The following is a 14,011-nucleotide window of genomic DNA, read 5'->3' as shown; positions in this document are numbered from 1 at the left end:
ATGAACGCTGACCTTAACGGAGGCAAGTGAGGCCTGCAGTTCTTTGGACGTTGTTGTGGGGTCTTTTGTGACCTCTTGGATGAGTCGTCGCTGCGCCCTTGGGGTAATTTTGGGCGGCCGGCCACTCCTGGGAAGGTTCACCACTGTTCCATGTCTTCGCCATTTGTGGATAATGGCTCTCACTGTGGTTCGCTGGATTCCCAAAGCTTTGGAAATGGCTTTATAACCCTTTCCAGACTGATAGATCTCAATTACTTTCTTTCTCAATTGCTCCTGAATTTCTTTGGATCTCGGCATGATGTGTAGCTTTCAAGGATCTTCTGGTGGACCTTACTGTGTCAGGCAGCTCCTATTTAAGTGATGTCTTGATTGGGAACAGGTGTGGCAATAATCAGGCCTAGGTGTGGCTAGGGAAATTGAACTCAGGTGTGAAAAACCACAGTTATAGTATGTTTTAACAAGGGGGGCAATCACTTTTTCACACAGGGCCATGATGGTTTGGATTTTTTTTCACCTTTACTAATAAACACCTTCATTTACAACTTGCATTTTGTGTTTACTTGTGTTGTCCTTGACTATTGTTTAAATTGGTTTGATGTTCCGAAACACTTAAGTGTGACAAACATGCAAAAAAACAGGAAATGAGGTAGGGGGCAAACACTTTTTCACACCACTGTATATATATATATATATATATATATATATATATATATATATATAAAAGTACATATTTAAATGAAGATAAACTATGTTCCATAAGGAATTGGAAATAAAAAAGGGGAATTTGGTCTTGTGGCAAGTGTCACAGCAGAAACAATCATCATCATTTCAAAGCACTGAGACCCTGGCTACTGTTTCAGCTCTAAATGGTCCTTTTCAGTATATTAACTGTCCACAGACTGGACAAATCAAACAGAATACAAAGAACTGCTGAGCTAATCAACAGAGCAGACAAGTCTGGGTTACTTTACTGGGGATTGGGTGCAGTGGATTTGTGGCATTACGTCTTATGAGGTTCTTTGGTAGTTTGTTAAGTTATTAAGCTAAGAAGAAGAGCCAGCAGCTTTGGCTTCAGAGCAGCAGCCATGAACTTTAATACTCATCATGGTCATCAGTTCCTTCCTCCTGATGTGACCTGTGGAAACTTATAAGTCAAAATCAATATGTCACAGATGAACTGAGAAAAATGTCTGTACAAAATAAATAAGCTTAGTGAACACTGTGTTAAAAGAAGGGTTGTTTTTTTGTCAAAGGACCTTCACGGTCACAGTAATAATGCGGTTATGGTTATGTAAAAGTTTGTAAAGGATAAAAACACGACGTTCAATGTTTTGTTGACTTGTATGGAGATGCAGTCACACTGCATCTGTGGCTGTGAGTGTGACTCCACATGTTCTGAAATGAGCTGATCCTCATGTGGTAATGCAATAAAGATCTCTTTGTAGTATCACCCAAACAGTACCCACCAAAAATAATATCAACTCAGTGAAAGTGTTTGGTGTGTGTTTACCTTTAATGAAGGTTTTTGGATTTGATGCACCTTATTGTTTCATTGTAAAGTTGTGTAGATCAGACCCTGTGCTAAAGTCATTTAACAGCTGACTGCAGCTGACTGTTTACACATAAAAGAGATGGCAGTGGGTGTTCGGCCTGTACTTTATCTCCCGAGATTGCAACTGGAGCCAGCAGAAAGCAAGTGCAGACCAGAGAAGACCAAAATACGTGACTATAACTATAAAAAAAAACAGCTAATCCATGAGAAAAGAAAACAAAAACCACAACACAGGAAACAAAGGATAGTACAAGTACAGTGGAGTGGAAAGAGAAAGCTTGCGGACAAAATAAACAAAAGGCAGGTCTCCTGTGGAAAACAGCTGCAGCTGATGACAGAAAAATCCTTCGAGCTATGAAAAAGAACCCCAAAACAACTGTCAGTGATGTCAGCACCAGTCTAGGGAAAGCAGGTGTTAAAGTACCACAATCTGTATTTTGCTGAAGACTCAAACAGCAGAATTACTGAGATGATGTTGCAAGATGCAGATATTATCAGCTGCTGGGATCCAAAGGTAGGACTGAAATTTAGCAAAAAATATTAAAGCCAAGTCAGAAGGCTCTTGGATAAAGTACTATGAGAGCAAAATGAAGCTTTACCAAAGTGTTTGGAAGTGTATTGAGAATGCTACAAAATGCCCACAATACAAACGAAATAGTCCAACCTACAGCACAGAGAAATTCAAAAGCCATATTTTACCCGTCAGTTCCTCCAATCCTGCTGGCCACACATTCATAAAATACTAAATGTTTAGTTATGTGTGTAGGTAGACTGAATAATTTGATGAGGATGAGAGTAATGTAAAACACATATTAATGATAACATATTCATAGCAGTGAAAAGAAAACGTTTATTTACAGTACATTGTATTTAATTGTGCATATAGAGCATTAGCAGTTTTTTTTCCTCTCATGCCTCTATATATTTGACAAATGAGACTTGAATTCATTTCTACATTTATTTATTTGTTCTTCTTGAAATCTATATTGATTTAAAAACATGGCCCAAATGTCCCAGTTTCAGGTTGGTTGTTTTGAACAAGGTATAAAACATATGGTTAAGTACGAGATGTTCCCCATCCTGTGACACTGTTTTGATTTTGTGATGGTAAACACAGTCGGTTGCAGATGGCAGCTTACATTGGTGACCTGTTGAATACTTCATGGACTGACCCTGACTTTGGTAACATGATGCCTTTTGGTTGTCACGAGTTTTCCCCTGATGGAAAGTTGTGGCGTGTTGGTTTTCACTGTGTCACACAAATGCAGGTTGTCAGCCAATGGGAATCACCCACTTGATGGAGGAGAAGTATTTTCATCTTACAGACAGTGACATTGCTTTTATTTTGTTTGAAAGTATTCTGGATAGTGTCATTCAGTCCCCTGATTATTCAGTTAATGAATCATTCATTAATAACTATATATACTGTATATACTACATATATACTACACTACTGTATGTACCACATATATGGCCTGTCTCTAGTTTATGAGAATGCATTACTGGAAGACATAATTACACACTAATCTATGTAAATTTATGAGTGCAATATTCTTTTTTCTATTAAATAACCCCCCAAAACTAATGACTGTACCTTTAGCGAGTAAAGGGTGATTTCTTAAAGGTACAGTCAGTCACTTTTTAGGTTATGCAACTGAACAAAAAGGATATTGTACTCATAAATATACATAGATTAGTGTGTAATTATGTCCTCCAACAAACTGATATATTCTTATAAGCGTATAATTCCATCCATCCATCCATCCATCCATCCATCCTCTTCTGCTTATCCTTCTCAGGGTTGTGGGGGGGCTGGAGCCTATCCCAGCTGTCACAGGGCGAGAGGTGGGGTACACCCTGTACAGGTCGCCAGCCTGTCACAGGGCCAACACAGAGAGACAGACAACCATTCACATTCATATTCATACCTATGGACAATTTAGAAGTGTATAATTAATCCATTAAAATGAATCCATTAAAAATGCCGAGCAGAGGGTGCTGGTTTGTGTGAATCTTAATAAAATGTCATCCTCTTCCTCTTCACCTCATGCCTCAACTCCTGAACAGAAGTCAGGGCTCTAACACACACAAAAACTTGCATAAACATGCCTATTTATTCCCGACATTTTGTCCATCATTTTGTCAGCAGATTAGACATGTGAATGACCCTCCCGTCTCCAGACAGCTGACGAGCTCAATAAACAACAACAACAACAGCTGGTTAAAGGCTAACATGTTTACTGACTGTCTGTCTGAGTGGTGTCCATCTTTGAAAAACTTCCATCCATCCATCTTCTTTCACTTATCCAGGGCAGCCTAAGCGGAGAAGCCCAGACCTCCCTCTCCCTAGCCACCTCCTCCAGCTCATCCAGGGCGCACACGAAGGTGTTCCCAGGCCAGCTGAGAGATATAATCTCTCCAGTGTGTCCTGGGTCTGCCTCAGGACCTCCTTCTGGTAGAACGTGCCCAAACACCTCACCCAAGAGGAGTCCAGGAGTCATCCTAGTCAGATGCCACCTCAAATGGGTCCTTTTGATGTGGAGGAGCAGGGGTTTTACTCTGAACCCCTCCCACCCTTTGGAGGAAGCTCATTTCTGCCACTTGTATCTGTGAGCTTGTTCTTTTGGTCACTATCCAAAGCACGTGACCATAGGTGAGGGTAGGGACGTAGATTGACCCGTAAATCGACAGCTGTCTCTTTCACGCTCAGCTCCCTCTTTACCACGAGAGACAAGTGCAGCATCTGCATCACTGCAGATGCTGCCCTAATCCATCTGCCATCCACTTCACACTCAGTAGCGAGTTCACACAGAAGTCCAATAACAAAACACCACTGGGGGTCAGATCACGCCCTTCCAGGTCAGACAGTCATTGCCCACGTGAGAGTTGAAGTCTCCCAGTAGAACAATGGAACACCTTTGAGCACTCTGCCCAGCAACTCCAAAAAGGGTGGGTGTGCTGAACTGTCATTTGTGAGTAAGCACAAACAACAGTCAGGACCCGTTCACAGGCCTCACCGCCTCTCACCGAAGGCAACTCCAGACTGGAACAGAGTTCAGCCCCTGTCCAGGAGCCTGGTTCCAGAGCCCAGGCCATGCGTTGAGGTGAGCCCAATTATATCTAGCCAGTTTCTCTTAACCTCACGCACTAGCTCAGGCTCCTTCCCCACCAGAGAAGTGACATGAAATGTCATGTCTCGACAGCCTGTCTTGATAGCCGGGGATCAGTGCGCCAGGGCCTCGGCCCTTGGCCTCTGCCTGACACACATTGCACCCGACCCCTACGACGCCTCCTGTGGGTGGTGGGCCTACAGGAGGGTGGGCCCACATCTCCAGTTCGGACTGCGCCAGGTCGGGTACCACAGGCTAATGCCCGGCCACCAGACGCTCTTCTTCTAGCTCTATAGCTCCTGAGATCACTGGGACACACAAACCCTTTCACCACGATAAGGTGGCAATTCATGGAGGAGCAATAAAAAAACTTTCTGGGGAAAATCTGGTCTTTTTAGGAGAGATGACATCCATGCCACTTTGGATGGAGCAGCTCTCATTTCCAGAAATCTGGCCAAATGTATTAAACCCCCAAAAATGTGACTATACAGTGTTCAGCCCAGGAAGCAGCACCACAGTCTTACATGCCTCTCTGCACCTTCTCCCCTCCTGGGTCACCAAAAAACAAACAAAAATCCATCCATCCTCTTATTCTGTTCACGGTCACAGGGGGGGTTAGAGCCTATCCCAGCTGACATAGGGCGAGATCAACAGCCAGGTCGCCAGCCTAACACAGAGAGACAGACAACTATTCACACTCACATTCACACCTATGGGCAATTTAGAGTGACCAATTAACCTAACCCTGGGCCAAGGTGGAATCAAACCTTCTAGATGTCATTCTAGCTGCAAGGCAGTAGTGCTAACCACTACACCACTGTGCTAACAAACAAACAAAAAAATCAGGAAAAAACTAACTAGAAGGGCACTCAGCAGAGCACATACCACCCCAAATTTTTCATGTGCTGTTACTACTCTGCAATACATACCACCCAATATTGTCAAACTCTATCAGGTTCAGCTATATTTTGGAGTTGCATGTCACTGGGTTTATTTCTTACTCTGCAGCAGTGAAATTGTTTTTCTTAATCCCAGAATTTTCAGCATTCTGGATCATTAGATCCAGAATCCTCCATTAATCATGAACAAACTTTGGTATGTGACACAACTTGTGGTCATGTTGCACCCAAATTCTTTTTAGAAGATTCTTACTTTTCCTCATAAGGTTAGAAGCAAATATGTAAATATTGTCCCTGTCTCACAGTGATTAAGAATCTTTTTACAAAATCCTGGATCCAGATCATGATGCGGATCACCACCAAAATTTAAACAATTGTCCCTTGCACCACCCCAAACAACTCCATAAATTTTAATTGAAATCTTTTCATAATTTTCCAAGTTAACCTGCTAACAGACAGACAGAGAGACCAATGTGACAGGAAACATAACCTCCCTCCACCTATCGGTGGACAATATGACAATTTATGCAGAAAAATTCACAAAGAACAATATATAATCTTCAACTGCACCAAAGAATAATGTAGATTTTTAAACATTTTATTTTTTATTAAACATCATGTTGCATCACCGCCTCCTGGCCAGCCTGCTCCTTCTCCTCCCTTCTGCCTGTGTGTGTGGGTGTGCTTAGGCTCCGTGGCTGTTTCTCCAGAGTAGCCTACGTAGCTACGCACCTGCATTCCCTGATCCATGTTACTCACCTGTGGGCTATCGGGCTGATTGGGATCCCGGCTTTAAAAGACGGAAACTTTCTTCAAGCTGATGACAGACTGTCTCATCACTAGCGCTCACCAGCAGCAGCCCCAGAGCCACGGAATTGGAGATGCTCACACAGAGGAGTGGGAAAGCAGAAGAAAATGAGTGTGTGAAAATCCAGCCTCAGCCACATTATCTACGACAAAAGACTGCTTATGATTAATAAAGACTGACTAAACCTTACCACCATGCTCTGCGCTTGTGTCCAGGTTTACAGAGGGGCTTAACGCATCATCTAGTAAATGATTTAATAAATGATCAACATACTGATTTATTCCACCTTACAGAGACCTGATTAGTGCAACATGTATATGTTAGTTTAAGTTAATCAACACCCCTGAGTCCTACTAACTGTCGAGGAGGAGGAGTAGCAGCAATCTTCCACTCCAGCTTATCAATCAATCAAAGACCCAGGCAGAGTTTTAATTGTTTGTTGTTTAATTGTTTGTTGTTTGTGTTAGCTATCATTGACCTGGCCCTTATTACCTCGCTTGCCAGTTGGTTGAGGGAGGTTATGTTTTCACCTGTTTGTTTGTCTGTCTGTTAGCAATATAAATGTTTTCAACCAAAACTGATGAGACTGTTATTCCTTAGGTGGCCAAAAGCGATTTTATTTTCTAGGTCAAAGGTCAAGGTCACCAAAAATTTACAAAATCCCTCTCATCATTGCTGAAAATTCTCACTGAACTTTTCATGTATATCAATAAAATTTGGTATTAAAAAAAATCCTGTTTTTAATTCCTTGTCTGTTTCAATTTGAAATTAAAATACTCACAATAATACAAAGTGAACTAAAAACCCTCCACAAAATCACATAAACATATACAATGCATATCTCAGCAAGTGTATTTTTTTCACAAATTATTTGACTACAAAGACTAGAAATTTGTGGAAGGATGAAGTCTGAAGTTTTAGGACTGTCAGTATCCAATATTTCATGTACAGCATATGGCTGCTAAACAGAAAAGCTTCAGAGTCTGTGGATCTCAGACAGCATTTAATCTAAAATAAAGATCATTCTAAACCCATTATGCAGTTCTATGATATATATATGTTGTCTTGAAAAGCTCTGATTTTGCCCACGGGACAGAGCGAGTATTTCATGTAGTGTGTGTGAGCTGCTTTGAAAAGCCTGTGTGCTGTGATATTGGCAACGCGGAACTCAAGCCTAACTTGATAAAAACAAAAGAAAAAAGCCAGTGGTGAGACTTCACTGTAACAGCCTTGAGTGTAAATGTGACCGCGAGGTCGTGAGAATTGTGATGGTTGGAGTATAGATGGTAAAAATAAGAATGGAAATACTAGGTGGTGATGATAAATATTATCTGCTCCCACCATGTTGTGTCTTCTTGAATCAGTGTCACAGGTGGTTTCTCCAGGACATTTTTTTTAAACAACTCTATGGATTTGTTTCCTGGCCCTTTTTTCCTTTTCCAGGAAAAAACAGACCAAAGAGCTCTAGATACAGTGCAGTGAAAAAGTGTTTGCACCCTTCCTGATTTCTTAGTTTTTTGCATATTAGTCACACTTACGAACTTACTACTTGGTTTTATGTAAAAAAGTAATTGCCCCATAAACCTAATAAATGGTGGTGCCACCCTTGGTGTGGCAAATGAAACTGAACTTTTTCTAAATGTGGTCAGTCAAAGTTTGTGATCTGACAAGGGAGCAATTATTTTATCACATGCAGCTACGTAGGTCTGGATAGCTTTTTCCCCTTAATAAATTAAGTCATCATTTAAAAATTGCATTTTGTATTTACTTGGGTTGTCTTTGTCAAATATTAAAATTTGTTTGATGATCTGAAATATTTAAGTGTGACAAATAAGCCAAAAAAAAGAGAAAAAAGTCAGGAAAGGGCCAAATACTTTTTCACAGCAATGTCCTACAAGGGACTTTGTAAATTTTTGAAAATTTTTGGTGACTTTGACCTTGAAAACAGGATCATATGTTCATGCAGTTAAGGAATATTTTCACCATGTTTCAACAATTTTAATTCAAAACTTTGTTGGGTTATATGGCTGGCTGACAGACAAAAACAAATTAGAAAGTCACTCCATAGAGCGCATACATCACTCAGCAAAGAATCCATTTACAAAATCCTGGCACCAGAATTTAATCAATTGTTCCCTTGTCCACCCCCAACAACTCCAGAAAATTTCTTTGAAATCTGTTCATAATTTTCCAAGTTATCCTGCTAACAGCAGACAGTCAGACAACGCGCCTGAAAATGCCCTCCACCTGTAGGTTGGCAAGGTAATAATTCTCCATTCAACTTTCCAACAAAACCTCCACTGGAAAATAACAAAATAGTTGCACGTATGTAGATTTCTGGATGCAGGATGAACTAGACAGGCACTCAGTAGAGTGCACACCTCGCCCACCCCAAATTTCCCATGTGCCAATACTATGCTGCAATAGACTCAATCCAATATGTCATATTCATCATAAAATTACCATAACACAATAAAATTTGTTTTATTGACTTTTAAAAACTGTGTTCCCAGGCCAGCCGAGAGATATAATCCCCCCCAGTGTGCCCTGGGTCTGCCCGAACCACCTCAACTGGCTCCTTTCGATGTGGAGGAGCAGCGGCTCCACTCTGAGCCCCTCCTGAATTACTGCACTCCTTACCCTATCTCTAAGGGAAAGGACAGCCACCCTTCAGGGGAAGGTAATTTCTGCTGCTTACCTTCACAATTTTGTTCTTTCGGTCACTAAATGTGACCACAAAGCTCGTGACCATAGGCGAGGGTAGGGACGTAGATTGACCAGGAAATCAATAGCTTCTCTTTCACCCTCAGCTTCCTCTTTACCACAACGGACCAGTGCAGCATCCACATCACTGCAGACACAGTCCCAATCCATCTGTCAATCTCCTGCTCCTTTCTCCCCTCATTCATGAGCAAGACTCCGAGATACTTAAACTTCTCCACTTGGTGCAGCAACTAGAAGCAAGCCGGAGTGGGCACTCCACCCTTTTCCAGCATAACATAAACACATACTTACCTACACTGTACAGAAAAAAGAAAGGGTTCTGTGAATCAGAGATGTCTAGAGGTTCCATCTCTTCCACCAGATTCAGAATTGGTTGCCAGGTAATACAAAAGTTGTGTGCACAACCTCTTACAGCATACCATATTTTTTCCAGAGTTAAGTGATGCATAAGATCTCTAACCCATGAAGCAAAAGTTGGAGGAAATGTATCTTTCTATTTGAGTAGTATAAGTCTCCTTGCTAAGAGGGTGGCAAGTTAAGAGTTGTGCAAGTTAAGATTGAGCTCTAGTGGTACCACGTCAAATATTCCCATAGCAGCAAGAGGTTCTATATACCTTGCATACTTGTGTACAATGATAATAAAGTTGAATCTAAAATATTGCTGTTTTTGTAGTATGTTTGTTCTTTCACATTAGCAGAAATTAAATACATATCAGTGATCAGAGCTTCTGGTTTCATGCCCTTTCCCTCTGTATACTGAAAAAACTATAACAGTTAGTGTCCTCTACAGTTCACCTCTGTTCATTCTGTCTCTACACAGTGGATTTCTGTACACTATATACTGTATGCTCATACAACATAGTTTTAGCTTGGGACAATCTTAGTAGAGATACAATTTTCTGTTCTTTTGTGTAGTTAACAAAAGAGCTGCATTCCATTTTGCCACCGGTTGTCAGGGTTACTATTGATAGACACTCTTCTTAGAAGGGTGACTGTAAAAAATATGCATGAAAAATGTGAGCAATTTTTTTTGGAAAGCCTTGTATTACATACAGGAAAGGTTAATATGACAGCAGATAACTGCAAGAATGCAACAGTCATTAAGCTTACAGAGGTATTTGTGCAGGATTAGCTTATTCCCCCATCACACGCGGCACCTGATGGTATCTTACCATCAGGTCCATTTCCTTTGTTCTCCGAGGGCAATAATCTGACTGTTCAAGCCCGCAAAAGAGACAAATGTATGTTTTCAGGCATAAAATCAAAATTTTCAAATGATACTTTATTCATCATTTAAACATAAATGTATATTGCAAATTGCATCTTTGCATTGTGCGGTAAGAGAAAGTTAAAGGTTAGTTGGGATACTGGCAATTTTTCCCCTGCAGTCCCTTCATTTGTCAGATCCCCCAGATGGAAATGATAGGCTTGATTTGTTCAATGGCTGCCAAGATAATGGCTACAGACGAGTAACAGAAAACCCTTGACAGTGTAAACACATGGCTGCTATCTAAACCTCTGCTGCGTTTGGGCCGGAGCCACCATTGACTGGTGTAATCTGCTGCATAAATCTGCAGCTTGGCCTTGTCTGGCCGCTGTCTGGGTTCCGTGCACTTGGACAAAAGCGCTGGACACCTTGCCCACTGACAAAGGGCCTGGTCCTAATTGGAGTAGACAAGGCTTGCTGATGGAGCCTTTTTAAGCAATTGAACTTGGTCAATGAATCTTATGGGACCTAATACAACATAAGGGACAGGCAGTTTGACTCCAACAACGGGAGTAGCACCAAACTGTCCTGTATCTGCCCATCAGCCTCAGCACTGAAGCTGTGCCATGACCCATAATGACTTTTTATGAAAGTATGTCTGTACAGGACTGTGGAGGTGTTGATCTTGTGCCACATTAGGGTTGTAGATGGGCTGTCGTTCATTGTTATTGTGGAATTCAGCTTTAACTTTTAAAGGAAAAATTGTTCTGGCTTGGCGCCATTCTGCTGTTTTGTTTTCATCCATTAAAACAGAGAACAGGCCTCTGTGTCTGTGTCTCCTGACCAAACAGTTTGGGATGGAGGACAAGCTGTTCTTCTTTTGAAACTTTCAGGAAGGAGACTGGGTTCCTTTTAGAAAGCTATCAGGAATGTGTATGGGAAACCTGTGTGGGCCACTGGAATCTCCTCAAAGAGAAGTGTATAGTATGAGTGCTGAGCTCTCACCACGGGAGAGAGGAACTGGTCTTTGTGATCAGAAATGCCACAGAAAAAGTGTGCATTGTTCACAGCCCAACAGCTTTTTGTCCCTCTGGTCCTGTGATTCACCTACAAGGTCTCAGGCTCACTGACCCCCCCCCCCCCCCCCCCCCCCCTCGCTGGCTGTTAGAATGCCCACACAAGTCAGTGACACCCAGAGGTGGCAAAAGTACAGACATTCTGTACTTAAGTAGAAGTACAAGTACTTGTGTTCAAAAATACTTTGGTAAAAGTCAAAGTACTGGTTCAACTTCTTTACTTAAGTAAAAGTAAAAAAGTACAGGCTCTGAAATGTACTCAAAGTAAGAAAGTAAAAGTAGTTCTTTGGCAGACATTTCTACCTGCTATTTTTGTGTAAAGCTAACCGAACCTCATTATATATTATTGTAATTATATAAAATAAACATGAGAACACAAATGTTACTCCAGTCTAAATTTTAATCCTAATGAATGCACTCAGCTTGAATCTGTTATGTAGGACAAAAACTGTGAAAGGCAATTTAAACACAGCTCTGTTCTCTGTGTCCTCCATAGTAGAGGGTGACTGTGCCTCCACCTAAACACAAACATGAGGATACTCAGGGGTTACAGTGGGATTCAGAAGGTGGAGGAACCCTAAGATCAGCTGTAGTGGCTCTGCATGGGGAGAAGAACCACAACTTTCTATTGTGAGCTGCAGTAAACGATGTTGGTGTGCAGGCTGTGATCAGCTGACCTGCTGCTGCTGCTGCTCTGAGGTTTACTGCTCTGTGTGGATGAACTGAACTCACAAAGATGTAACCCAGTATTTCACAGCTATCTGAGCTGATCTCCTTCCCCTACACTGACAGCATACAGGCTGCATAAATGTTGGATTCAGTGAATGAATCTCAGCATCAGCAGCTTTGATTCAAACTCATCTCTGCTGCACTGATGTAACCTGTAACTCTGACCATGAACACAAACACTGTGCTCCAGTCCAACACAGAGCTTTACTGTAAATACAGTACAACAAGCTAACCTGTTTATCACACTAAACTACAGTATTTTCATACAATCTTTGAATTACACAACGTCAGCATACCTCAGTTTATTTTGCGGTCCTTACCTTTAAATCTAACCTCTCTTCTTCCTCTCCTGTCCTCTTTCTCCATCTCTGAGTGAACTTCTCTCTCTTTGCTCTCCCTGAAATACAGCAGCTCTTCTTTTAGCTAGCAGACACACTGTGTTACAAACTGCACACACTTTGTGTGTTTGCTGATATTTGTTGAGCATTTAGAAACGTTGCATTTACCTGCCACACGTTACTCCCTTCATGCTCGCTCCTCTTCAGTAGCGCTAGCTAAGCTGTTTATGTGCCGCAGCGCAACTTACGGACTCGGTCCGGCCCGATTATAGCGCTATAAATGATACATTAATTATACGGGTTTACGTATTTAATCCCTTTGTACCCTTTAAGCCCCGGAGGATGGAGGATAGGCCAGTACGATTGTCTCGTATCTGTTATTATTCCTCCGTTTAGCCTCAGATCGTTTGTTTGACTGCGCACTGACTGGAAATGCAAACTTCTCCCTGACGTGTTAAAAAGTAACGAGTCTGTTTGAAAATGTAAGAAGTAGAAAGTACAGATACTTGTGTAAAAATGTAGGGAGTAAAAGTAAAAAGTACTGAGAAAAATAAATACTCAAGTAAAGTACAGATACCTAAAAAATCTACTTAAGTACAGTAACGAAGTATTTGTACTTCGTTACTTCCCACCTCTGGTGACACCACATTTTCTTCACGCTAAGTAGTCAGCCAGCTATGCTGACCTCGCTTTCAGCAAAACTTTCATTAATAAAATTTTAATTTTTTGTGTCAAATTCATGAAAGGACGTTTTTTCACATGCCAACTACACCATATTTTCTTTTCGTATTTTATTGCATTTAATATTCTTTAAGATTATTTAGATATTATTACACTTTCAATTATAGCTTCAGTATTTTCTAGTGTAGCTTGACCAGGTATATAAATGATATGATATATGTCTATAAAAAAGCAAAATATTTTTACTCAGACCATTCTCCTGTAATTTGAAAGAAGATTTTGATAAAAGATGGTGCATTTGGTGTTTTTTCTACTAAAAAAATCTATTATTTCCTGGACAGCTGATTCAAGAAATGACTTACATGTATTTTGGTTTGGGGACTTCTTCCTGTTTCTTCTAGAGCTGTGATCGCCATCGTGTGGTGTTTTTGCTTCTTTTTTTTTTTCTGCGCACCTGTTGGCCAACAAGAAATTTGAACCGACGGTGTTTAAATAAAATAAATGTCTGCTGTTTTCTCATGTCTGAAGAAGAGCCTAAGGATCAAATCATGAAAATAATTAATAATTAAATTATTAAATTGCAGCCAAACATTGTGCAGACATTTTATTTTATATTTATTGCAGCAACAAATTGCGATTTTTTTTAGGACACCATGTAGGTCTGACACGTAAAACTTACTCTTTTTCTAATGGTGTTAAACGAAGACTGAAGATAAGAATGCAGAAAAATACAACAATAACAACTGCAGTCTTTAAAATACATTTAAAAATGTAAGTGACCTTTTTCTTTGTCGCAATTGTTTCCTTTTGCGTTTTGCTCGGTGGGTCCCTTTAGAGACTTCGTACTTCACAGCGTTGTTTCCATAGCGACAGAAGTTCGTCCGGAC

The sequence above is a fragment of the Archocentrus centrarchus genome, chromosome 6 (genome assembly GCF_007364275.1).
Source record: "Archocentrus centrarchus isolate MPI-CPG fArcCen1 chromosome 6, fArcCen1, whole genome shotgun sequence".
Lineage (NCBI taxonomy): Eukaryota > Metazoa > Chordata > Actinopteri > Cichliformes > Cichlidae > Archocentrus > Archocentrus centrarchus.
This window is presented reverse-complemented; position numbering follows the sequence as displayed.